The sequence below is a fragment of the Rhinopithecus roxellana genome, chromosome 6 (assembly GCF_007565055.1).
Source record: "Rhinopithecus roxellana isolate Shanxi Qingling chromosome 6, ASM756505v1, whole genome shotgun sequence".
NCBI lineage: Eukaryota > Metazoa > Chordata > Mammalia > Primates > Cercopithecidae > Rhinopithecus > Rhinopithecus roxellana.
In genome coordinates this window covers 112,908,567-112,932,143 of record NC_044554.1, presented here as the reverse complement: position 1 = coordinate 112,932,143, position 23,577 = coordinate 112,908,567, and the positions used below count along the sequence as shown (strand labels likewise).

At 46.8% G+C, this 23,577-nt stretch overlaps 1 pseudogene; it reads left to right on the top strand.

The window, feature by feature from the left end:
* Window positions 1-5,670: 5,670 nt before the first annotated feature.
* Window positions 5,671-10,339, top strand: LOC104666154 (annotated as a pseudogene).
* The last annotated feature ends 13,238 nt before the right edge of the window (window positions 10,340-23,577 follow it).

Sequence of the window (23,577 nt, the reverse complement as noted above, 5' to 3'; positions counted from 1 at the left end):
AGCCTGGATGACAGAGAGACTCCATCTCAAAAAAAAAGTAGCTTTAGAGCAGGAAGGAAAGTACACTTGGAAGAGGGCCAGGCAGGCGACCTGAGAAACAAGTGCACGGCTTGACCTTTTGACTTGGGGTTTTAGACACTGGCATACTTCCAGGGTCTTGTGTTACTTCTCCCCACTCACCCAACTCCTGAGACCGTATCAGGAAGCTGATGAGTTCCACGTGTTTTCTATCTGTTAGTAGACTGCCTTTCCCTGGCGCTGGCTGCAACCAGTTATCAGTTTAGAGAGACGGTTAACAACTGCCTGACTCTCACTTGATGGTGGCCCAACACCCCTGGTGTGTGGAGGGGAGCCTTCTCCTGCCCCACTCACACCGGACTAGCTACCTACTGTGAACATTCTCTTCTTCCAGTCTCTCCCACACACAGAACTCCTCCTCTTCTTCAAGCACAGTCCCTCACTTCCAAGTTGGCTTTGTTTTGTTTTGAGGATATTGGGCATTGAGTTATGAGATCTTGTGTTCTGCAGCACTTAATATCTGCTTAACCATTTGTTAGGTTTCACTGGAGTTCGTTGCTATGCCTTCTCCAAATCCTTCAGGGCTCAGAGCCTCATTCACATGTTTGGAGGTGAAGTCTGCACTGCATGCTGGTGAGATGGAGAGGGCAGGATCTGTGTGTCTTTGAGAAAGCTCACGGTCCGTGGAGATGGTGCTACCACAGAAGCTTGATGACGTTTTGGAAGCATGGAGGAGGATCCCAGAGAGGAGTCTGCTGGGGAAAAGGTGATTCCCCAGTGGTCTTGGGGGAAGGAGAATTACCCACGCAGACCCTTTACCTACTTCACACTAGCCTGGCATGTTCTCATCCCCTTCAGAGCTGAGTGAAAAGGCAGCGTTTCCCTACCTGAGCATTGCAGGACACCATTGAGATGCCTGAGGGGGGAGGCTCTGGGGTGGGATGGAGGTTTTGTCTTCAATACACTTAGGCCAGGGTTTCTCAGCCTCCGCACTGCTGACCTATAGTGCCGGATGGTTCTTCGCTGTGGGGGCTGTCCTGTGCACTGTATGATGGCCTTTGGTTTCCCTGGCTTCCCCCCGCTAGATGTCAGTGAAGCATCCCCACCTTCCCTTCCAGTCACTGCCCTCAATTTTGACAATAAAAAATGTCTCCAGGCATTCCAAGGTCCTCTGGGGACATTCCGTTAGGGTCTTATTAGCAGTCCTTCAAGACTTACAAGGTAAGCTTTTGTAGGTCTTCTCAGAGATGTGCGAAGGTCTTTTTACTCTGCACCTCTTTGTGATCACATAATATCTGTTAGCATTCTTGGAAGTTGTGGTTTTATGGAACACGCCTTGGAAAGGCTGGTTTAAGAAACATTCCTTCTGTGGGCGTCCTGCCGGAGGGTCCCATGCCGAGAAACAGAATTGCGCGCGTTCTGTGAGCAGCACCAGAGAATTCCTGAAGCAGGTGCAGCCGGAAGCGCTTCTCTTCCGCTCTAAGCGCACTTTCCTACTCACTCTGTTTCTTTGACTATCTGCTTCTGAAGGTGAGTGTTGGAAGCAGAAATACGCCCTGGAGATGGAGACATTGACATCTGCATAGGTTTTAATCTTCCCGGGGTAGAAAACGTGGGAGGAACTGGTGTTGCCAAAGTCCTGGTGGGTCCCAAGCCCCCCACTCTACACCTGCTGCTCTCCTCCACCTGCAAACTCCCTTAGGGGCGCTTCTATCTCCTTTGTCCTCTTCTAAGTGTTCAAGTGATGTTCTGAAATGCCGTATTCCCCTCCCCTAAGTCCCAGCAGACAGCCTCACATCTACTAAGGAAACGTGGTGACATTGTCAGCTCACATGGTCTCTTCCAGGCTGAACCCTGCAGATTCCTCACACACAGTGTGTCCCAGCTAGACTTTTATGTGCAGTGTCAGAAGATTCTTTTTTTCTCCTTGTAGTGCTTGGGTCCAGGCAAGCAAGAGATTTGGGGTTGACAAGTTGTTCTACTCGGTAAAAATGTACTTTTTCTGCCTTACATGAAGCATCAGGGAAACCAGATGTATCCCCTTGAATATTTATGGTCTCACAGCTTCTTCTATTAATAATTCATCACACACGGTAGTGTCTACCCATCAACAAGGGCTACACAGGCAAAGAGAAGGAACAGAGGAAGTCCCCCTCCTCCCTCACCCTGGAAGTCCCTGAACCCTAGCCGGACAGATGGGGAGCCACATGTCTTGCTGGGCTCACCCTGTGAAAGATAATAAAACACACTTTGTTGGAATTTTCCATAACAAGCCCTTATTACTTTAATAAATCACTGGGGGAAATCAACAGGAAAAGCCTTGCTTTTCCAGCCAAACGCCTAAAAGGAACAGTAGACTTCTTTTGTCGTTTTGGGGCCAAATATCGTTGCTAAATTAGTCTGTTTGAAATACATAAAGAAGCTTTTAGCCTCATACAAGTTAGCTTTGTCTTCAGCTCATAGAACTTTCAGGATTATAAACACCTTTGTTTCTGATTATGTTATATTCACTGTAAGAGTGGCAGACAATATTAAAGTGAACAGATAAAGTCACCTGGAATTTTAACACATAGAGACACGCTTTGTCACCTTCATGTCTTGCTTTGTAATCTAGGACTGGTGAGCCTGCATGTATAAATATGTACTGAAAAGCAAAAGCGATCTCACTCTCTAAATTCTTGTTTTATGAATTGCTTTTAGTACAAACAAATTGTAGTCCTCATTTCTTACAATGTATACACATAGGTGCACACATGCAGGGACACACACGCACACACACACGCACATTCACGCACGCATGCGCACACACGCACGCACGCACATGCACACGCACGCACATACACGCACACACACGCACACGCACGCATGCACACACGTGCATGCACACACTCACCACGCACACACATGCACTCACATGCACACGTGCACATGCATGCACACACACGCATGCACACACGGGTGCACACACACATGCACACACACACAACGATGACTTCATGGCATTTCATTATACTTATTATTCTGTGACAGTTCACCTAATTCTCTACTGGTTAATATTAAAGTCCCTTTTACTTTTTTCCTATTATTTGAAACAAATGCTGTGATGAGTATTCTTATATTACCATGGCTTGTGGCTAATCTCCTTTTTGTCTCTCCCTCCCCTGTCCCGCCAGAAAAAGGTCTGTGCCCTCAGATCTCTCCTTGTCGCACCACCTCACTCCAGTCAGTGGGGAGCAGCAGGTGACAGACTCTTCAAGTTTTTCCTTCGCAGCTCAGACACAGCCTTGGGAGCCATCAGTACAGACCGCAGGAGAGCCATGCCCAGACTGATCCCTGCAGGGCGGTCTCCTGCTCAAAGAAACAATCGGGAAATTAGTCACAGAATCAACCTGCAGGGGACTCAAAGCCTCTGTGATGGGATTTATTGCACTGGAGATTTGAGAGCTCAAAAACCTAGTGCATAAACATTGGATTTTGACATTATAATAAGATAAGCATGGGGTTTTCCCGAGGTTAGAGGTTCTCCAGGTTGTTTTCTCGGGGACGACCTGTCACAAGGTGAGTGTTGGAGCATTCAACAGCAGAAGCAAGCTGCACAGCAGGGTCACAAAAGTCTAAGGAAGGGCTCCGTATGCAGCTGGCTGCCCCTGCCCTCCTGCAGCACACTCCCCACTGTGGCATCTGTTGCCCCCAGGGACACTGGGCATCCTTGGTTCCTCAGGTCACAGTCAACCGGCTCTAGCAAGCTCTCTGGTATCTCTTCTTATAAGTATACTAATCATAACTCAATCATATGATGACTTCTTCTAAGCCTAATCACTCCCAAAGACGCCTCTCCAACTACCATCACATGGGGGTTAGGGTGTCAATGTATGAATTCTGAGGGGAGCATGGTTCCTAACAGTGGGGTTTGCACCTTACGAGAAATGATTGAAATCAATGTTCACACAGACTAGAGGATATAGATACAGATGAGATGAAGGAAAACCTGTATTTGGGTAAATTTTTATTCTCTTTCCTTGGAGCCAGCTTTAATGACCTCTAACACAAAACAGTTTTCAGTTTGTTGTTGAGTATCAGTAGATCTGTTTCTTTCCTTTTACTTCTTTAAATTGTCAGCCTTTATTGTCTTAAAGACCCCTGTGCAGATGTGATTAGTTCAAAAACAACAAGCCCATCATTTTACAAACAAAGATTCAATGTGTTAAATTCTCTGATTCATTAAGAGCTCCTTTAGCTCTGCAAACCCTGTGAACTAGGCTGCTGGCAAACTATTTGTTAGAACAACAGGTCTGTAAGGCATGTCCTAATCTCTAATTAGGGCCTCAGCCAGCAAGAATGTTCTCAGTTTTTGGAGAACATTATCTCAGCTTCGGTGCCTGGGGCATAAACAGGACCTGCCGCTACATTGGTTGTTGTCCTCGTACCTGCAGGAGGGAACTCAGAAAATAAAAGGCATTTAGCTCCCAAGCAGAAACCAACCGACTAACCCGAGGAGTAGGAGTCAGCTGCTTTTTCCATACCAGGAGTGAACACTGGCTTCCCATGATCATGAGGAATATAAAATTATGGTTCTTTTAGACTAAAATGAGTTTACTGGAGCTAGGCACCCCCACGTGGGTGCGGCCTGAGTACAACACCTCTACGTGACCAGTAATAGCAGTAACAGCCCCCTCAGCACAGTATGAGCTCTTGCTGTTCACAAGGTCTGCTTGGATGCCCCTGACCTTATTTCCTTTGTACTTCTTAGCGTGGGGAGGAGTTACCAGGCTTCTTGGAACTTGGGAAGAGAAGTAACCATGGCGGTGAGCTGAGAAAAATAATTATATTTTCAGAAAAGCAATTATTCCTGCCAGACATTCTGATAAGTCTCCTGAAGCACATACAGGTTTTATTACAACAATTATTTTATTGTCTTGTTTTCTGAGAAGCTGCCTCAAAATCTTCCAAAGACCAAGAAGGGAACTAACAACTTTGTTGTGAACTTCTATTAGAGTGCAGAGGCACAGCTAGGGTGGAAGTGGTGAGGGAAATATGTTTATTACTTTTTGAAGTAGGCAGTTTACACCATGGAGAAGATACCAGTTGAGCCCAGTTCTTCCCTTCCCGAAGCATTTCTATAGAAAGCTGTGTTGTGCTGTAGATCAAGAGGAGATACGCAGCTCTCAGGTCCTCCTCACCTCAGAAAAGTCCCTGTGGGGATTGTGGCCACATGGAGGAGAGAATAAATTCAATATTCATGAGGCAGTCACTCACACGAGCCAGCATGCTTTAGGGCTCCTTGTTACACAGCAGAGGGAGGAAAAGGCAGCTCAGCCTCTGAGCCCCACACCTGTCACTGGGCTCTGCCCCGACATCCTCTAGAGAATGCGTGCACTGAAGAAAGGTCTGTCACCAAAAAGAGTCAAACTCTGTAAAGTATTTGAAGAGATTTATTCTGAGCCAAATATGAGTGACCATGGGCCGTGACACAGCCCCCAGGAGGTTCTGAGAACATGTGCCCGAGGCGGTCGGGGTACAGCTTGGTTTCACAGATTTTAGGGAGGCAGGAGACATCAGTCAAATACATTTAAGAAATGCATTGGTTTGGGAGGGGGCGGCGAGGCCGCTCCACCGCACACGCACACACAGACCTCGGCAGTGGGAACGCAGATGACAGGCCCATCACATGGAAGCCACCGCCGCCACTCCGTTGACAGCAGCAACAGCCACAGCAGCAGCGGCAGGCAGCGCCGTGCTGAACAAAAGTCATCCGAGCTGTGGCCCAAATGCCCAGGCTTGACCGCAGCGAAGGCCAACCCGGGAAGCGTGTATGTTCTGTTTTGTGCTTTTTCTTTTAGAAGCTACTAAAGGGTGTTAGGGATGCTTCTGACTATTATGAAGCTCAAAAGGCCTGTTGACTGGGGCTGCTTTTAACCCTTTCCTGTTTGCTGAGAATGCAGCCATGTGACAGTAACCTAAAGTCTTTCCAAAAGGTCCAGGTTCACAAGAACATCTCCTCGAATTCGTGACCATGGGGGATATGAAGACCCCAGACTTTGATGACGTCCTGGCAGCATTTGACATCCCAGATATGGCTGATCCTAAAGCAGCTATTGAGAATGGACACGATGACCACGAAAGCCACACGAAGCAGAACGCTCACGGAGAGGAGGACTCCCACACACCATCATCTTCCAACGTGGATGTCAGCACGATCTTCAAGAATGTTTGGAGCATCGACTCCTCCGAGGGCGGGAGAAAGACAGTTACAACCACCAGCAATGGCCAACATAATGGGTTTCTCACAGCGTCCCCTCTTTACAGTTATGGTAAAGATGGAGCAAAGTCCTTGAAAGGAGACGTGCCTGCCTCCCAGGTGACTCTGAAAGACACAACGTTCAGCCAGTTTAGCCCGATCTCCAGTGCTGAAGAGTTTGATGATGATGAGAAGATGGAGGTGGATGAACCCCCTGACAAGGAGGAGGTGCGATCAAGTTTCAGGCCGAAGGTGTTGACAGGGTCGGCTCCCCAGCAGGACTGCGATAAGCTGAAGGCACTTGGAGGGGAAAACTCCAGCAAAACTGGACTCTCTACATCAGGCAATATGGAGAAAAACAAAATTGTTAAGAGAGAAACCAAAGCAAATTCTATAAACCTGAGTGTTTATGAACTTTTTAAAGTCAGAAAAGCAGAGGATAAGTTGAAGGAAAACTCTGACAAGGTGCTAGAAAACAGAGTCCTGGATGGGAAGCCAAGCTCCGAGAAGAAGGACACCGGCCTCTGGCATTGCGCCACAAAGACAAAGTCATCCTCCAAGCTCTCATCCTGTATTGCTGCTATCACGGCTCTCAGTGCTAAAAAGGCGGCTTCACACTCCTGCAAAGAACCGGTGGCCAATTCGAGGGAATCCTCCCTGTTACCAAAAGAAGTACAGGACAGTCCGAGAGCCGCCGACAAGTCTCCTGAATCCCAAAATCTCATCGATGGGACCAAAAAACCATCCCCAAAGCAACCGAATAGCCCCAGAAGCATCTCAAGGGAGAACAGCAGCAAGGGATCCCCGTCCTCTCCCACAGGGTCCACACCAGCAGCCCCCAAAGTCCACATAAAAACCATTAAGACATCTTCTGGGGAAATCAAGAGAACAGTGGCCAGGGTATTGCCAGAAGTGGATCTTGACTCTGGGAAGAAACCTTCCGAGCAGACAGCATCCGTGATGGCCTCTGTGACATCCCTTCTGTCATCTCCAGCATCAGCTGCTGTCCTTTCCTCTCTCCCCAAGGCACCTCCCCAGTCCGCGGTCATGACCAATGCAGTTTCCCCTGCAGAGCTCACCCCCAAAACAGGTCACAATCAAGCCTGTGGCTACTGCTTTCCTCCCAGTATCTGCTGTGAAGACAGCAGGATCCCAAGTCATTAATTTGAAGCTTACTAACAACACCACAGTGAAAGCCACAGTCATATGTGCTGCCTCTGTCCAGAGTGCCATCAGTGCCATCATTAAAACCACCACCACCATCCAGCAGCAAATTGTCATGGTGCCAGCATCCAGCCCGGCCAACACCAAACTCCTGCCAAAGACTGTGCACCTTGCCGCCAACCTTAACCTTTTGCCTCAGGGTGCCCAGGCCACCTCTGAACTCTGCCAAGTGCTAACCAAACCTCAGCAACAAATAAAAGAGGTAATAATCAATGCAGCAGCCTCGCAAACCCCCCTCCCCAAAAGGTGTCTCAGGTTCAGGTGGTGTCATCCTTGCAGAGTTCTGTGGTGGAAGCTTTCAACAAGGTGCCAAGCAGTGTCAATCCAGTACCTGTTTACATCCCAAACCTCAGTCCTCCTGCCAATGCAGGGATCACGTTACCGATGCATGGGTACAAGTGCTTGGAGTATGGGGACTCCTGTGCACCAGCACTTTGGGAGACTGAGGCAGGTGGATCATGAGGTCAGGAGATTGAGATCATCCTGGTTAACATGGTGAAACCCGTCTCTACTAAAAAAAAAAAAAAAAAAAAAAAAAAGCCGGGAGTGGTGGCAGGCACCTGTAGTCCCAGCTACTGGGGAGGTTGAGGCAGGAAAATGGCATGAACGTGGGAGGTGGAGCTTGCAGTGAGCAGAGATTGTGCCACTGCACTTCAGCCTGGGTGACAAGGCAAGATTATGTCTCAAAAAAAAAAAAAAAAAAGGAAGAAAAGAAAAGAGTCTGACCCAGCACTGCGACAGATGGAGCGTGTGCATCAAAGTAACATGCAACCATTGTACAAAGAACCTCGCTTTTCACAACAAATGCAGCCTCCTTTCCCATGCCGGTGGGCATAAGGAGAAAGGGGTGGTAATGCAATGCTCTCACTTAATTTTAAAGCCAGTCCCAGCAGATCAAATGACAGTTTCTCCATCAAGCAATACTTCCACTTCAACTTCCACTCTTCAGAGCCCTGTGGGAGCCAGCACACACACTGTCGCAAAAATTCAGTCTGGCATAACTGGGACAGTCATATCAGCTCCTTCAAGCACTCCCATCATCGCAGCCATGCCCCTAGATGAAGACCCCTCCAAACTGTGTGACATAGTCTAAAATGTTAGGAGTGTAATGAAGTCTTCCAGGACGAGACGTCACTGGCTACACACTTCCAGCAAGCTGCAGATACGAGTGGACAAAAGACTTGCACCATCTGCCAGATGCCGCTTCCTAACCGGTGCAGTTATGCATCACACCAGAGAATCCATCAGCACAAATCTGAGGGCGGGGGCCATCGGCAGGTCTGTGCACTTCCAGACCCACGTCACCAAAAAAAAAAAAAAAAAAAAAAAAAAAAAACTGTTTGCACCAAGAACTGTCTGCACTACACGAGAAGCATTGGTTTTCGATGTGTGCATTGCAATGTTGTGTACTCTGATGGGGCTGCTCTGAAGTCTCGCATTCAAGATTCTCACTGTGAAGTCTTCGGTAAGTGTCCTATTTGTCCAGTGGCGTTTAAGTCTGCCCCAAGCACACATTCCCACACCTACACACAGCATCCTGGCTTCAAGATAGAAGAACCAAAAATAATATGTAAGTGTTCCATGTGCGACATTGTGTTCACCCTGCAAACCTTGCTGTATCACCACTTTGACCAACACATTGAAAACCAGAAGGTGTCTGTTTTCAAGTGTCCAGACTGTTCTCTTTTATATGCACAGAAGCAACTTATGATGGACCGTATCAAGTCTGTGCACGGAACATTGAAAAGTATTGAAGGGCCTCCAAACTTGGGTATACACTTGCCTTTGAGCATTAAGCCGGCAACTCAAAATCCAGCAAATCAGAACAAAGAGGACACCAAATCCATGTATGGGAAAGAGAAATTGGAAAAGAAGTCTCCATCTCCTGTGAAAAAAAAAAAAATCAATAGAAACCAAGAAAGTGGCTAGGCCTGGATTGGACGTGTTGGGAGTGTGGCCGCCTGTTCATGCAGAGAGATGTGTACATATCCCACCCAAGGAAGGAGCACGGGAAGCAAGTGAAGAAACACCCCTGCCGCCAGTGTGACAAGCCTTTCAGCTCGTCTCACAGCCTGTCCCGGCACAACCGGATCAAACACAGAGTCATCAGGAAAGTGTACGCCTGCTCACACTGCCCAGACTCCAGAAGAACCTTTACCAAACGATGGATGCTGGAGAAGCACGTCCATCTGGTGCACGACATTAAGGACGCTGCCCTGAAAGAAATGACACGCCACCAATGAGGAGGAAGCACAAATAAAAGAAGACACCAAGGTCCCAGTCCCAAGCGGAAGTTGGAAAAACCAGTTCCGGAGTTCAGGCCCCCCCGAGGAGCCATCACTCAACCACTGAAAAAGCTGAAAATCAATGTTTTGCAGGTTCACAGATGTGCCGTGTGTGGCCTCACCGCCGAAAACCTGCCGCAGTTCCACGAACACATCCCTCAGCACAAATCCGATGGTTCTTCCTGCCAGTGCCGGAAGTGTGGCTTCTGCTCCACGTCTCACGTCTCTCTGTCCAGGCACCTCCTCATCGTACACAGGTTAGAGGAACCGCAGCCAGTGTCCAAGCAAAATGGGGCCGGGGACAATAACCAACAGGAGAACAAACCCAGCCACGAGGATGAATCTCCTGACGGCGCCGTGTCCGACCGAAATGCAAAGTGTGCGCAAAAACGTTTGAAACTGAAGCTGCCTTAAATACTCACACGCGAACACACGCATGTGAGTCTTTTTTGGATTCATCAAATCCAAAAGGATGAGCTCAGCTGAGAAACAGCCACAGATGCTCCATGAGGAAAATCCCCGTCCACATTGGAATAAAAAAGACATTTTTTGTTACAAAAAGTTTGCAGTATAATAGAGTTAACTGTACTGTGTAGGCTGTTGCAATATATTCTCTTTCAACATACCTTCCTTCTTCACCTCATCGTATATATCCTCAATAAGTATTAATTAAAACAGTTTTTGAGTTTCAAAGAGTTGGTATATATTTAAATGAATAACTTTTTATACTCTTTGCTACATGTTTGTGTCAGTATTTAGTGGAAAAATATTTTAATTGTTTTGGGTTAGAATTTTTCTTTTTGTACGGTTTCTTTAAAACAGAGTTCATAGTAACAGGGGCAGTTCTGAATTCAAATAAACCATTTTGTATGTTTGGATTTTGAATGGGTTAACTAAAGACAGGCTAAAACAATGCCTTTTTTAGTGTTTTCAATTTTTAGAATTCACTACATAAATTGTAAGTAATTGTGGATCTCAAAAGCACTAGAAAATTTTAAGTGTCTTAGCACTTCCTGGATATGCCTGCCCTGAGGGAGTGAGTTCATGTTTGAGACAACAGCACTCCAGTGTGGGCGCAGCTTTGCCTTCAGGCCACGCCAATGGGTGTTTAAAGCAGCCTTGCAGGTCGCTCCTTTCCCACTGGTGGATAAAAACTGAAGCCAGGAATCTACTAAGGAATGCTGATTTCCTCGATTCCATTTTGAGGAATGGGGAAGGCTATTCTAAAGAAAAAAAACATGGGACTGGTTTTCTGGGCAGATCTGCAAGGCTGGCTTTAAGAGCGCAAGGCGGGAAAGTAATGAAAGGGCTGGACTACTATAAAAGGTACAAATACGTAGTTAGACCAATAGGTTTATATAGTCAGGTTTTTGTCATGTCATTTATCAACTATTACAGAAACACAACTAAGAACATCAAGTATTTCTCTGGCTCTTGACAGAAAAAATACGATCAGTTGACCTAACCCTTTGCTGTCAAAAGAGTTGGCGTTTCCTGTTCTGTGTGCTGCTGCCAAACATTGTGCGTCATGCGCGTCCGTGTGAAGAGACCAGCAAACAGACTTTGTGTAAGCAACAAGGTTGTTGGTTTCACCTGGGTGCAGGCCGGCTGAGTACAAAAAGAGAGTCAGCAAAGGGTGGTGGGATTATCATTAGTTCTTACAGGTTTGGGATAGGTGAACAAAGGACCTTCTCAAGGGCGGGGGGAGAACATTACAAAGTACTTTCTTAACGGCGGGGGAGAATATATCGTATCAGTTAGGATGGGGCAGGAACAAATCACAATGGTGGATTGTCATCAGTTAAGGGTATTTTCACTTCTTTTGTGGATCTTCAGTTGCTTCAGGTCCTCTGGATGTGTACGTGCAGGTCACAGGGGATACGATGGCTTAGCTTGGGCTCAGAGGCCTGACATTCTGGTACTTTTTTTGGGGGAGGCACAGCGTCAACCACTGACTTATCAATGCAGCCACCTGTGTATTGCAATTGGCCATTGCCTTAAGCACTGAGCCACCCGGGTTTAGTTCAGCCATTTCAAGAAGTATATTTAACGTCTGTAGTTCTGCTTTATTAAAATGCAGCAGAGGTACTCTTCAGTCCCTTCCGTTTATAGTCCTCTGAGACAGTTCTATCTTTTGGTTTTGTTTTGTGTTTTATTTTGCATTTTATATTTTGTATTTATCCCTGAACATGTTTTGTACTTTTTTTTAAGAAAAATAATTATTTTGTGTATATATAGATACTTGCATGATATACTGTAGTCAACGTTCGGTTCCTCGAAAGGTCTTGCTGCTGTCAGGTGTTATACACTCCATCCATCATAACTGTATGAAACACATTTCGTATGTAAATAAATGTGGGACATTTGGGAAAAAAAAAGAAAGAAAGAAAGAAAGAAAGAAAGAAAAGAAAAGAAATACATTGGTTTGGTTCAGAAAGGCAGGCCAACTCAAAGCAGTGGGGAGCTTCCAGGCTATAGGTAAATTTAATTATTTTCTGATTGACAATTGGTTGAGTTTATCTGAAGACCTGGGATCCATGTAAAGGAATGTTCAGGTTAAGATAAAGGATTGTGGAGACCAAGTTGTATTGTGCAGACGAATCTTTCAGATAGCAGACTTCAGAGAGAGCAGGTTGTAAAATGTTTCTTATTGAACCTAAAAGGGTGCCTGTCTCTTAATTGATTGTCTCCAGGATCTGGAAAGAAAGGAGGGAAAACAAAGGGGGCAGGGCATTCTCTATAGAATGTGGATTTTTCCCGCAAGAGACTTTGCAGGGCAATTTTAAGATACAGCAGAGAAACATGTTTTGCGGCAAAACGTTTTGATTTTTTCCTTTGTTATGCCAGAGTCAGATTGGAAAGTAAGTCACGATACACAGGATTAAATAAAATCCATCTGATGAGAACTTACGGTTTGTAGCGCATGACTCCCCAGACCCCTTAGAATTTGGGCAAGATAAAAAAATCAGAGCTTAGTCCTCGGGTCTCATGGGTCAATGAGTTTGAAAGCAGCCCGCCTGGGATATTGGTCTTCGGTCTAGTAAGGACACACTGAAGTTACCCCAGGAAGAGAAGCTGAAATCACCCCAGGAAGAGAAGCTGGAATCACCCCAGGAAGAGAAGCTGGAATCACCCCAGGAAGAGAAGCCGGCTTCCCTGTGAATGGACAGCCCCTCAGTCGATCGCCCCTTCACATTCGACTCAGCCTGGACTTCAGGAAAACTCTGGGCTGGGGGCTGTGAGTGGAATTCCCATACACATGCTCCACCGCCTGCCCTCTTCAAGTCCACTAATAGTTGACCTTGGGTGAAACTGCAGGGGATGTTTTAAAAATGGCTTTTATTTCTATTTGTATAAACAAGCAGAAGTCAGGCTCCTATTCCCAATCCAAGCCTTTATGGGAAGTTTTCCTCCAGCCCCAAGTCTTCATGTGTCCTCCAAGGTCAGAGTCACCATTCTTTGGAGCAGCCCCAGAAAAGTGAAGTCTCCACTTACCTGGTCTTCTTCCCCCCAAGGGATAAACCTGGGCCCAGCACCCAGCTGCTGTCAGGGCAGAGTGATTGTGAGCCAAGGGGAGGAGGGTCCCTGTAACACTGCATGACCATGCCTTCGTGGGTCGGGGGCCTCTGGCCCTGTCCATCACACACAGCTACTGGGAACGCTCTGGCCAGCCTTTCCTCCCGCAGTGAATTACCTTGTTGATTTCCAAATTCAATCAGTCAGCCTTCAGGCTGACTGGTCTATGTGCCCACTAAGCCACATGTGAAGTCCCATGTTCTCACTGCATGGACACTTACCACCACAACTTTGAAACTCTGAAGTGCTTTCCAGAAGCAGTGCCAGGAGGAGACACCAAGCCTGGACAGATTTGTTTGGCCTGAGGCTAAGCTGTCCTCTCTACCCACGCTGTAGTGGGGGAGGTCCTGGCGTCAGTGAGGTTGGTGCCCTGCCCCACTCCTCTCAGACACCTTGAGTCCACCCCATGCTATAGCGGACAGTCCACGTGCACACTAGCAGCTTCCCTGTCTACGTCCTGCCTCTGTCTGTGGCTCTGCCTATTTTTATCACACTGGGGTGAGGTGGGGTGGGGGACAGTTTACTTAGCCTGCCCTGGAAGTGACAAGGATTATATGCCCTTAAGGGTACAGAGTTATCAGAGTTATGGATAAATAGCCCATATTCCATGTTTCTTGGCAGGTCAGTTCTGAGCCATATTCTACACAGTTCCTCAGAGGGTCCCCAGGGAGACACCCAGCTGCTCGCACGGGCAACGTGCTCCTGAGTGCACCCTGTAATAGGTCTGCCTCCCTCCCTCAATCTTTCTTCCTGGGATCACTTCCCAAAAACATAGAGGCCAGGTGCTGTGACTTATGCCTGTAATCCCAGCACTTTGAGAGGTTGAGGCAGGCGGATCTCTTGGGGTCAGGAGTTCAAAACCAGGCTGTCCAACACGGCAAAACCCTGTCTCCACTAAAAATACAAAAAATTAGCTGGGCTTGGTGGCACATGCCTGTAGTCCCAGCTACTTGGGAGGCTGAGGCAGGAGAATCACTTGAACCTGGGAGGTGGAGGTTGCAGTGAGTCGAGATTGCACCACTGCACTCCAGCCTGGGCAGCAGACCAAGACTCTGCATAAAAAAAAAAAAAAAAAAAAAAAAAAAAAAAAAAAAAAAAAAAAGCATATGGCAGCCAAGCCCTTGTCTCAGGGTCTGAGACAAAGACAATTATCAAACCAAGCGTAGCAATCACATTTCTTTGACGGTGATTGGCTTAGTAATGGCCATGTGACTCCATCTGGCCAGTCAGGGGAAGTCGGCTGACCAGTGGGAAGAGAACTGGGGAGAGTTTTCTCTCTTCTGAAAGAGATTGTCCCTCTTTTCTTCTTCAAGTCGCTGTTGAGGGGACTCCAGCGACGCTGCAGCCCCCTTGGCACCTCAAAGGGAAGCAGTGTCGGATTCAGCAGAGGTGGAGAGTGTGTGAAGGAACAAAGCTCTCTGGACGTTCCAGGCTTCGGGAGGAACAGAGGCTTCCTAACTCCAGGGTGGGGAAGACAGCAGAACTCCCGCTACTTCAAAACCCCAGAGGCCGCTGCGACTCAGCCTCAGAGAATGGAAAGGTTTAGCTTGAAGAAGGGACGGAGGTGGAGGGGATGCGGAAGGCTTGGTAAATTTGTGTTCTGTTCAATTACATCTGGACTGGAAGCCAGCACTCCTGGAGAATCCGAGCTCGGGCTGTGACTTTTCACAATGACTGAAAACATGTCTTACAAACCTTGATGTCCTCATGACTGAAGATCACATTTGAGTGGGTAAGTGAGGCAGGCAGAATCATGGCCTCCCAAAGATGTCCAGGACCTAATCTCCAGAATTCGGGATTGTGTTACAGGTGAAGGGGAATGGAGGTTGCCAATATGCACGTAGGGAGACAATCGTGGGTTATCTGGATGGGCCCAATGTAATACATGGATCCCTACAAGTGGGGCAGGATGCAGTGATTTATGCCGTCATCCCAGCACTTTGGGAGGCCGAGGCAGGTGGATTGCTTGAGCTTAGGAGTTCGAGACCAGCCTGGGCAATATGGTGAAACACCATCTGTACAAAAAAATACAAAACTTAGCTGAGCATGGTGGTGCATGCCTCTAGTCCCAACTACTGCGGAGGCTGAGGTAGGAGGATTGCCTGAGCCTGGGAAGTCAAGACTACAGTGAGCCATGATTGTGCCACTGCACTCCAGCTGGGGCAACAGAGTGAGATTCTGTCTCAGAAACAAACAAACAAACAAACAGTGGATGAGGGAGGAGATCAGAGCTAAACAGGGTGTGACTGTGGACAAAGGCAGAGGGAGGCAGTTCTACTGGCTTGGAAGATGGAGGAAGGGCACCAGCCAAGGAATGTGGGCAGCCTCTAGACCCTAAAAATGTCATGGGGACAGATTCTCCCCTAGAGCCTCCAGAAAGGCATGCAGCCCTGCAGAAACCTCCATTTTAATCTAATGAGGCCTGTGTTGGCCTCCAGAGCTGTCAGGTAATCCAGGTGTGTTTTAAAGCCACCAAGTTTATTGCTATTTGTTATGGCAGCCATAGGAAACTAACACAGCACTCACGTCTTTTTGTCATATGGAGGATACCAGAAAAACTGTCCGTGGGACGGACTAGATGCAAGACATATCACATATGTCTCGAGTCCTCTGCTGCAGACTGAGTGGTGGGCCTGCCAAAGTTTTATTTTGTTCACTAGGTTGTGGAGTTAGCCTCTTGTGTTAGCATAAACACAAGCTCTGAATAACTGTAAGGCTGGGCGGCTTCCTTGCTTGCTTCCCCTTGACTAGAAGGTGGTTCCCTCCTTCAGGGAGGGAGCCATGTGTCTGATCCATGCTTTTCTTTCTCAAAGAGGGGACTGATCGTACTCTGTTTTCATGGATGGGACAAACTGAACCATGATTCTCATGTCTGAGTCCCACTTTACCTCTCAAATTTGCATTCAGAGATCGTATATTTTCCCCACGTTTTAAGTGAAAGTTTGCATGTTGATATTTGCAGTCAAAAGCATTGTTTAGTGAAGTGGCAGCTTTCATAACTCCTGATTCACAGTAGAACTCCAGATTTCTCATGTAATGATTTATTTTCCTTTTAAAAACACATAACAGGATTTTTTGCATGAATTCTACTTCTTTTGCCATCAATGTTTGTGAAGCTGCAGTAGGGTAGGCCCTATAGGGAATGTGATTTGTCACACAGAGAAAACCAGGAACACGTCCTGCATGGGCAGCAGAAGTGGAATTGCACAGGGGCCCTCCAGATGGGTTTTCCGTCAGAAACTCAGCTGAGCAGAGAGCTTTCATAAGGGTCTCATATTTACCTATTCCTAATGGACGTTTTGATGCCTCAGTCAGCACCCAGGTTCCATAGCAGCCCAACCCCTCGCTGTGGTAGATGCAGCTGCAGAACCTGCTTCAAGAGAGGACTGACTGCCCACTGCAAGGGATGCAGGCAGCAGGCAGCCTGCACTGTCAGGAATCCCAGGGTCTTCCCAGCTGCAACTTCCTCAGCCTCCAAGGTCATGGCGATCCCTGGGTAGCCTCTATTTGCTGACTAGGTCAGCTAGGGGGGACAATGGCTGAGCCATATTCACCCAACACTGCACACTTTCAAAGGGGCAGGTGCCATCCCTTCACGCAAAACTGAGGTGACGCTAGGGGCATGCTGGTTGTGTCTTCAAACATACCCTCCCCTTATGACCAGCAAGGACTGCTGGGCAATGCCCTTGCCAGAGACCAAGTCCAAGTTGACCCACCCACCAACATTGGCATAATGGGTACATTAGCTCAAGAGTCACAAGGATTCGTGCATCAGACGTTCAGCTTTAATAAGAGCTCAGTAGAAGGCTAATGGCTGTCCCCCTTTTAAAGAGGGGTGCACTTAGTAGCTATGTCAGGAAATCAATGAATCCAAAGTGTCAATGTGTGCCTCTGAGTGGAGACTGCCTCCCTTCCCCAGAGAATTCGATCAGCAAGACCAGCAGTCACGCAACTTGTAGCTCACTAAAGAGGACATTAGAGTTGTGCAGACCCAAAGGTACGGAGGGGTGCCACAGCTTACTGGACAGCTTCCTATGCCACTCACTGGATTGGACCCCACTTAGAGGTGCTGATTTATGAGTTAGACAATACAAAGAACCAAGTAGAATGCCCAAGAGAGCATATTTCTGTCCTCAATTCAAAGAATCCCCCTACAAAACACTGGGCTTCCTTTTTGGAGGTGGGTGCGAGAGGCACAGAAGTTTTTCTTAAGGGCTAGAAGGCTCAAAAGCAGTGGATATGCACACACAGTCCTGGGAAACCTCATGTGTGGGTAAGTATCAGCCACCCCTGTTGATAGAGGTATGATAACATCACAACTGGGTTCTTTTAGAAGGAGCTTCTGTCTCTTGACCTGCAGGGCAGCATCTGTACAGTGGCAAGTGTGGACATAAGAGGGCAGGGAGGCTTCTGTTGGATCCTAATGCATCCCCCAGCCCCCAGGGGCAAGTGGCAGTGCAGCTTGTCCCACTTGCAACCTTCTACCTGGAGCTCCTCCCCAGCTGGGAGGATCCCCTCTGGCACTGTAGGGATTGGGATGTTCAAGCCTGTACTGCATTGATTACTTCCTCCTCCTCCTTCTCCTCCTCCTCCTCCTCCTTCTTTTTCTTCTTCTTCTTTTTCCTTGAGACAAGGTCTTGCTCTGTTGCCTAGGCTGGTGTGCAGAGGCACCATCGCGGCTCACCGTAGCCTTGACCTCCCAGGCTCAAGCAATCCTCCGACTTCAGCCTCCCAAGGAGCTGGCACTACAGGCACACACCACCACACCCACCTAATTTTTGTGGGTTTTTTGGGTTTTGGGTTTTTTTTTAGAGACAGGGTTTTGTCACATTGCCCAGCCTGGTCTGGAACTCTTGGGCTCAAGCAATCCTCCTACCTTGGCCTTACCATCTCAATTTCTACTGTAGATTTGGGTCTAGAAGCAACAAGAGTGGTACTTCAAATTGGCCCAAAAGGTACACTCACAGATCCCTTTAACTTCCCTTCCTGCAGAGGGTTTTGGCCAGGCCCATTTCCTCCTGTGGGAACACAGGCAGAGGAGTTTAACATGCACACTTGGGATGTGTCAACAGTCACAGGGGACCTGGAGCTCAGGGAGGGAAGATGCCAGCCCATGGGGCTGCTGTGGTGAGTGGGGGATGCTGCTTTTCTTTGGCTTCTCACTCTAGGGTGGGCATCGCCCCATCTCCCATGTCTCTCCCAGTGCAAACCCAGCGTCTGGCAAGTCCATGAGCTCGGGGTGGGGACCTTCTGACTTCACAGTCACATGTCCTTTGCTTGGGACCTTGAGGCTTACTGTTCACAGACACAATAGCATCTCTTTCTCCTCCCTCCAGAAGAGACAGCAACCCCTGAGCACATTTGGGCAGCTTATCACAATCCTAGTTCCCACTGCTCAGTCTCAGTCTGTAATAGGCAGGCAATGGAGGACCCCCTTCAGCCCCAGCCTAGTCCATCATTTGTTACCAGATCCCAGGGAATCGTCTCACATCCCCTAACCCATGTCACAATGGCCCTTGACCCCTCTCTTCAGAAAGTCACGTCTGTATCCTCACTGTATGCACGATATCCTCACCTCCCATCCTCATTGCCTAAACTATCAGCAACCAGAAAGGGTCTTATACCCCAGGAAGCCAGCCAGGGACTGTTTCTGGATGCTGGCAGAAGACATGAGACTTGTGTGTCACAGACAAAGGACTTTTTTACTCTTTTTTTTTTAAAGAAGAAATCAATGTGGTATATGACAAAAGTAATAGCCAGAAGTTTCTGTTTCTGCCTTTTTCTGCTGTTCTAATACATTCCTAACATAAACGTACTAGCTTAAAGAGTGAACATCTGGCAGCTCTTATATGTCCCATTAGTAGACTGATGATAATTCTCAGTGTTTTGTGGTATTTAATACAAATCACACTGGCTTATGTTGTACAACAGGGGTCGTCTAATAGTAAAGAGATATTGTCTTAACTGTGTTTTAGGCTTTCTGTAATCGTCTTTGAACTATTGCTATGGTTGAATGTGTCTTCCTGTAAACTCAGGTGTTGCCAGTGTGATGGTATTAAGAGGGGATTCTTTGTGAAGGGATTAGGCCATGAGGGCTTCTTCCTTGTAAATAAGATTAAGGCCCTTGTAAGAGAGGCCTTATGCAACGTTCGCCTCAGAAGGCACCATCTTGGAAGCAGAGAGCAGACAATAAACCCACTGGCGCCTTGATCTTGAATTTCCCAGATTCCAGAACTATGAAAAATAGATTTCTATCCTTTATAAATTAACCTGTCTGTGGTATTTTGTTATAGCAGCACAAACCAAGACAGCCACTAATGTAGCTAATTTATATAAACATTTTACAGTCAAGATTATTTAAATGTATATGTTAGGGTGTGTCTTAAAGCAGGTGTAGTATTTGCTGTTGAGATACATTTGCTTACTTAGTCTTGTAAATTCTATTGAGACTCCGGAATTGTAAAGTCCTTGCTGCTCTGTAAAAATGAACACGAGCAGCCTGACAAAATAAATAATGTGCATGTGTCCCATCCATAAAGTTGTATCTAATGTATACTATGATATTTTTAATTTGCATTATCTAGAAAAGTTTAAAAGTCATATTAATTTACAGATTAATGTGGATTCAAATGTATAATTTATATGCATTCAGCCAAAAATGTCAATAAAATGGGTAATAGATTGTTTTAAAGTTCCACGGGAGCAACAGGTGATCTTGGGTGGATGATGCCCACGCAAGAGGTTGGGTTAGAGGAGAGGATTATTGAACTTGGAGAATCAACTGCCTTTGTGGCAAGTGGAAGCAAGCCTGCTCCTTGTCCGGGGGCCAGTGTTACCTTTTCTCTCAAGGATGTTCACTGCACACGCTACCTTGAGAAATGGCCCAAGTAAAGAGCATAAGAGTTCAAGAAAGAGGGAAAAAAAACTAAAAGTGGCTCAACAGTCAAAGACAGGTTTGTTTCAGAGAATAAACCTGAGAGGGACTTCTGGCCAATCTCGGTCAGGACCATTCTCTCTTACAGACTAAGGATATTTAAGGGTTTTGGAAGATGGGAGCTTATAATAGGTTCTGAATATTTATATATGAGGGATAGTCTATTGCGGGGTTGAAATGTCTCTGGTTGGCATGTTTCTGGCCAGAGAGGTTTATCTCAGGGTTGTAATGTTTCTGGTTATGCTGAAATTAGCCATTAGGCTGATGTTTGGAGGCTAGATTTAGGCAGATTTTTAATCAAGGGGGACTTAGAATGGTGGTGTTTGTCCAAGATGGCGGTGCTTCTGGGGGACTTACAATGGTAGTGTTTGTCCAAGATGGTGGTGCTCCTGCTCTGTCAAAGAGGAGGAAGGGTCTTGCATTCCTGGCATGGTCAGCAAACTTGTGCAGGTGTGCTCAGGGACCATGGCACATTGTGCCCAACAGGCAGTAAAGTACAAGATAAAACTGGCACAGGAGTGTCTAAGAGGATAGTGGAGGAACAGGGGCCTGTAAAGAAGGCTCCTGCAGGTGGGGGAGAGGTTGTGCCACCACCACGAGGCAAGATGGCAGCCTCTGACTCTCAGGATGGAGAAGGAAGATACCCAACCCCTGGCTCCCCGGTGAGCACACTGAAAAGGTGGCCAAGACAGGAGCAACCCCAGGCCAGGATGCTGTGCTCCGGGAGAAGCACTCTGATGGCTCCAAATACCACTCACGGAATTAGATACCACGTTTTGGGTTAAGTTTCATTCTGTGCCTATAGTCCATGTGCAAACTTGCTACGTAGGAAGCCTACCTGGTTCAATGTAGTAAATGTTGCCAAATCGGCACTGATCTCAACCCCACCCCCACATCTGTAGAAGTTTCAAGATCACCAGGTGGCATAATAACAACATATGAATGTGCTCCCAGGATCTTAGACTCATCTTTCAGAATGTGGTCACCATGGTCTTGTAATTGAACTGAAGTTATCTGAAGTCGCAATACTTCAGATAGCTCTCGTATTCGCACAGAACTATAACTACTCACATCATTAAAAGCAGTGGGGGATGGGAGAAGAAGTCCCTGGAGTTGGGGTAGGAGCGTGGGGACTGCATGCTTGCACACAGTAGCAGCCAGATGGCACTGAGGCCTCAGGAGTCTGAGTCCTCTCCAAACCGCTCGGTGCGAGGAACACTGCTCAGAACACCACAGTTCCCTAATGCAAAGAGCAGCGAACCTCAGGGATGACAGAGCTAACACCTTCCCCAATTCACAAAACAGTGACTGTTTGCCTTTTGACGTTATGAAAGGATGCAGGATTTAACAGAAGGGTACCCGCGACCTCTATTAATTTCCTGTGGCTGCTGTGATAAACTACCACAAACAGGGCACAGAAATTCATTATCTTCCAGCTACAGAGAATTTACGTCTCTGACTTTTTAGGGTGAAACAACCATTTCTACAGTGGTCTTTTGGAGCAAGAAGCCTTACAGAGAGCCTGGAGTCCATCTTAGACTGTTGTGGTCCTGGGAAAGCCTGAACCAGTATACAATTACATAATGCTCCCTAAAGCTGTAAGGGAAAATCTCAATGACACTAACCCCGTCAGGAAAGTTCTGGGTAGAGCAAACCAATCTCTGAGGGAAAAGAGACAGGGTCTCACTCTGTCACCTAGGCTGGAGTGCAGCAGTGACATCACAACTTGCTGCAGCCTCCATCTCCTGGGCTCAAGCAATCCTCCTAGCTCAGCCTCCGGAGTAGCTGGGACGGCAGGCTAAAGGACAAACCTTCCTGTAGAAATAGGTCCTATATTGACAGCTGCCTGTGATAGGGGACTTCATTGGCTCTCCGGCTTTTCTAAGCAAGGCTGGCCAGGGTGGCACCCAGCTGAGGATTCATTCAGTCTTAGATTCCATTTATTCTTCTGCTCCTACCAGGAAAGATTTAAGGTAAGAGAACCCAGTATGAGGTGGAAACCTATGTTCGTTAAGAAGGCTTTGTTCTAGGAAATAAATGCTTGCTGGAGGATTTGATCTGAACTCTGCAGTTAGAACTCTCTGTTCTCCTAAACCACAAGACGTATGAGTAGCCTGACGGCACATTTGAGACCCTTTGATTCGTGTTTCACAGGCAGCTGAGACAAGATAAGCTGGGTTAGAGAGTGATAAAGAATGAGGGTATTAAAACATAATAAAAGACAGCTCTGGTTCTTGGATAAGATGATCCAAAAGATTACAGTTTGATTTAGGCATTGAGGCATTTGGTACAATCCCAATAAAAATGCCAACAATGTTGTGTCTGGAGCTAGACAAGTTGATGATGTTTAATTGGAAAATATTATTTAACAATATTAGAAAAACCATGCCGTGAAGAACATGAGAATAATAATATGATATGGAGATGTTTAATTTTATCTGTCAACCTGACTGGACCACAGGATGCCTACCTATCAGGTTAGGCATTATTCTGGATGTGTCTGTGATGTTTTCAGATGAAATTAACATTTAAATTTGTAGATACATGAAGCAGGTCACCCTCCCCAGTGTGAGTGGGCCTCAACCAGTCTGTGGAGGGCCCCAGTAGAACAAAAAGGTGGAATAAAGGAGAGTTCTCACATCTGCCTGACTGTCTTCAAGCTGGGACATGGGTCTTCTCATGACTTCGGTCTCAGACTAAGATGGAACTTACAACCCTATCAGCTTTCTAAGTTCTCCAGTCTACCAACGGAACCTCTTCATCTCTCTAATTGTTTAAGTCAATCTCTTATAATAAATCTCATAGATAGATACATACATATATACACACATACATAGGTAGATAATATAGCCATGGCTATAGATATATTAAGACAAATATGCACTATGATATGTACAATTTTGGTTCTGTTTCTTTGGAGAACACTGAAGTCTTATCCATTTCTGCTGCTGTAACAAAATCTCAGACTGAGTAATTTACAAGGAATAGAAGCTTATTTCTCACAGTTATAGAGGCTGAGAAGTCCGAGATCAAGGTGCCAGCAAATTCAGTGTCTGGTGAGAGCTGCTCTTGGCTTCCGAGGTGGTGCCTTGAACGCTCTGTTCTCACATGGCAGAAAGCAAAGGGGCAAAAGAGACAAACATGATAGCAGAAGAGATGGAAAATCAAAAGTGCCTGGCAGTCCACTGAAGCCTGTATTAACAGGACACAAATTCCACTCATGAGAGCTGCACCCCCATGACCTTGTCGCCCAAAGACCCCACTTCCTAGCAATATTGCCTGGGTTATTAGCTTTCTACATT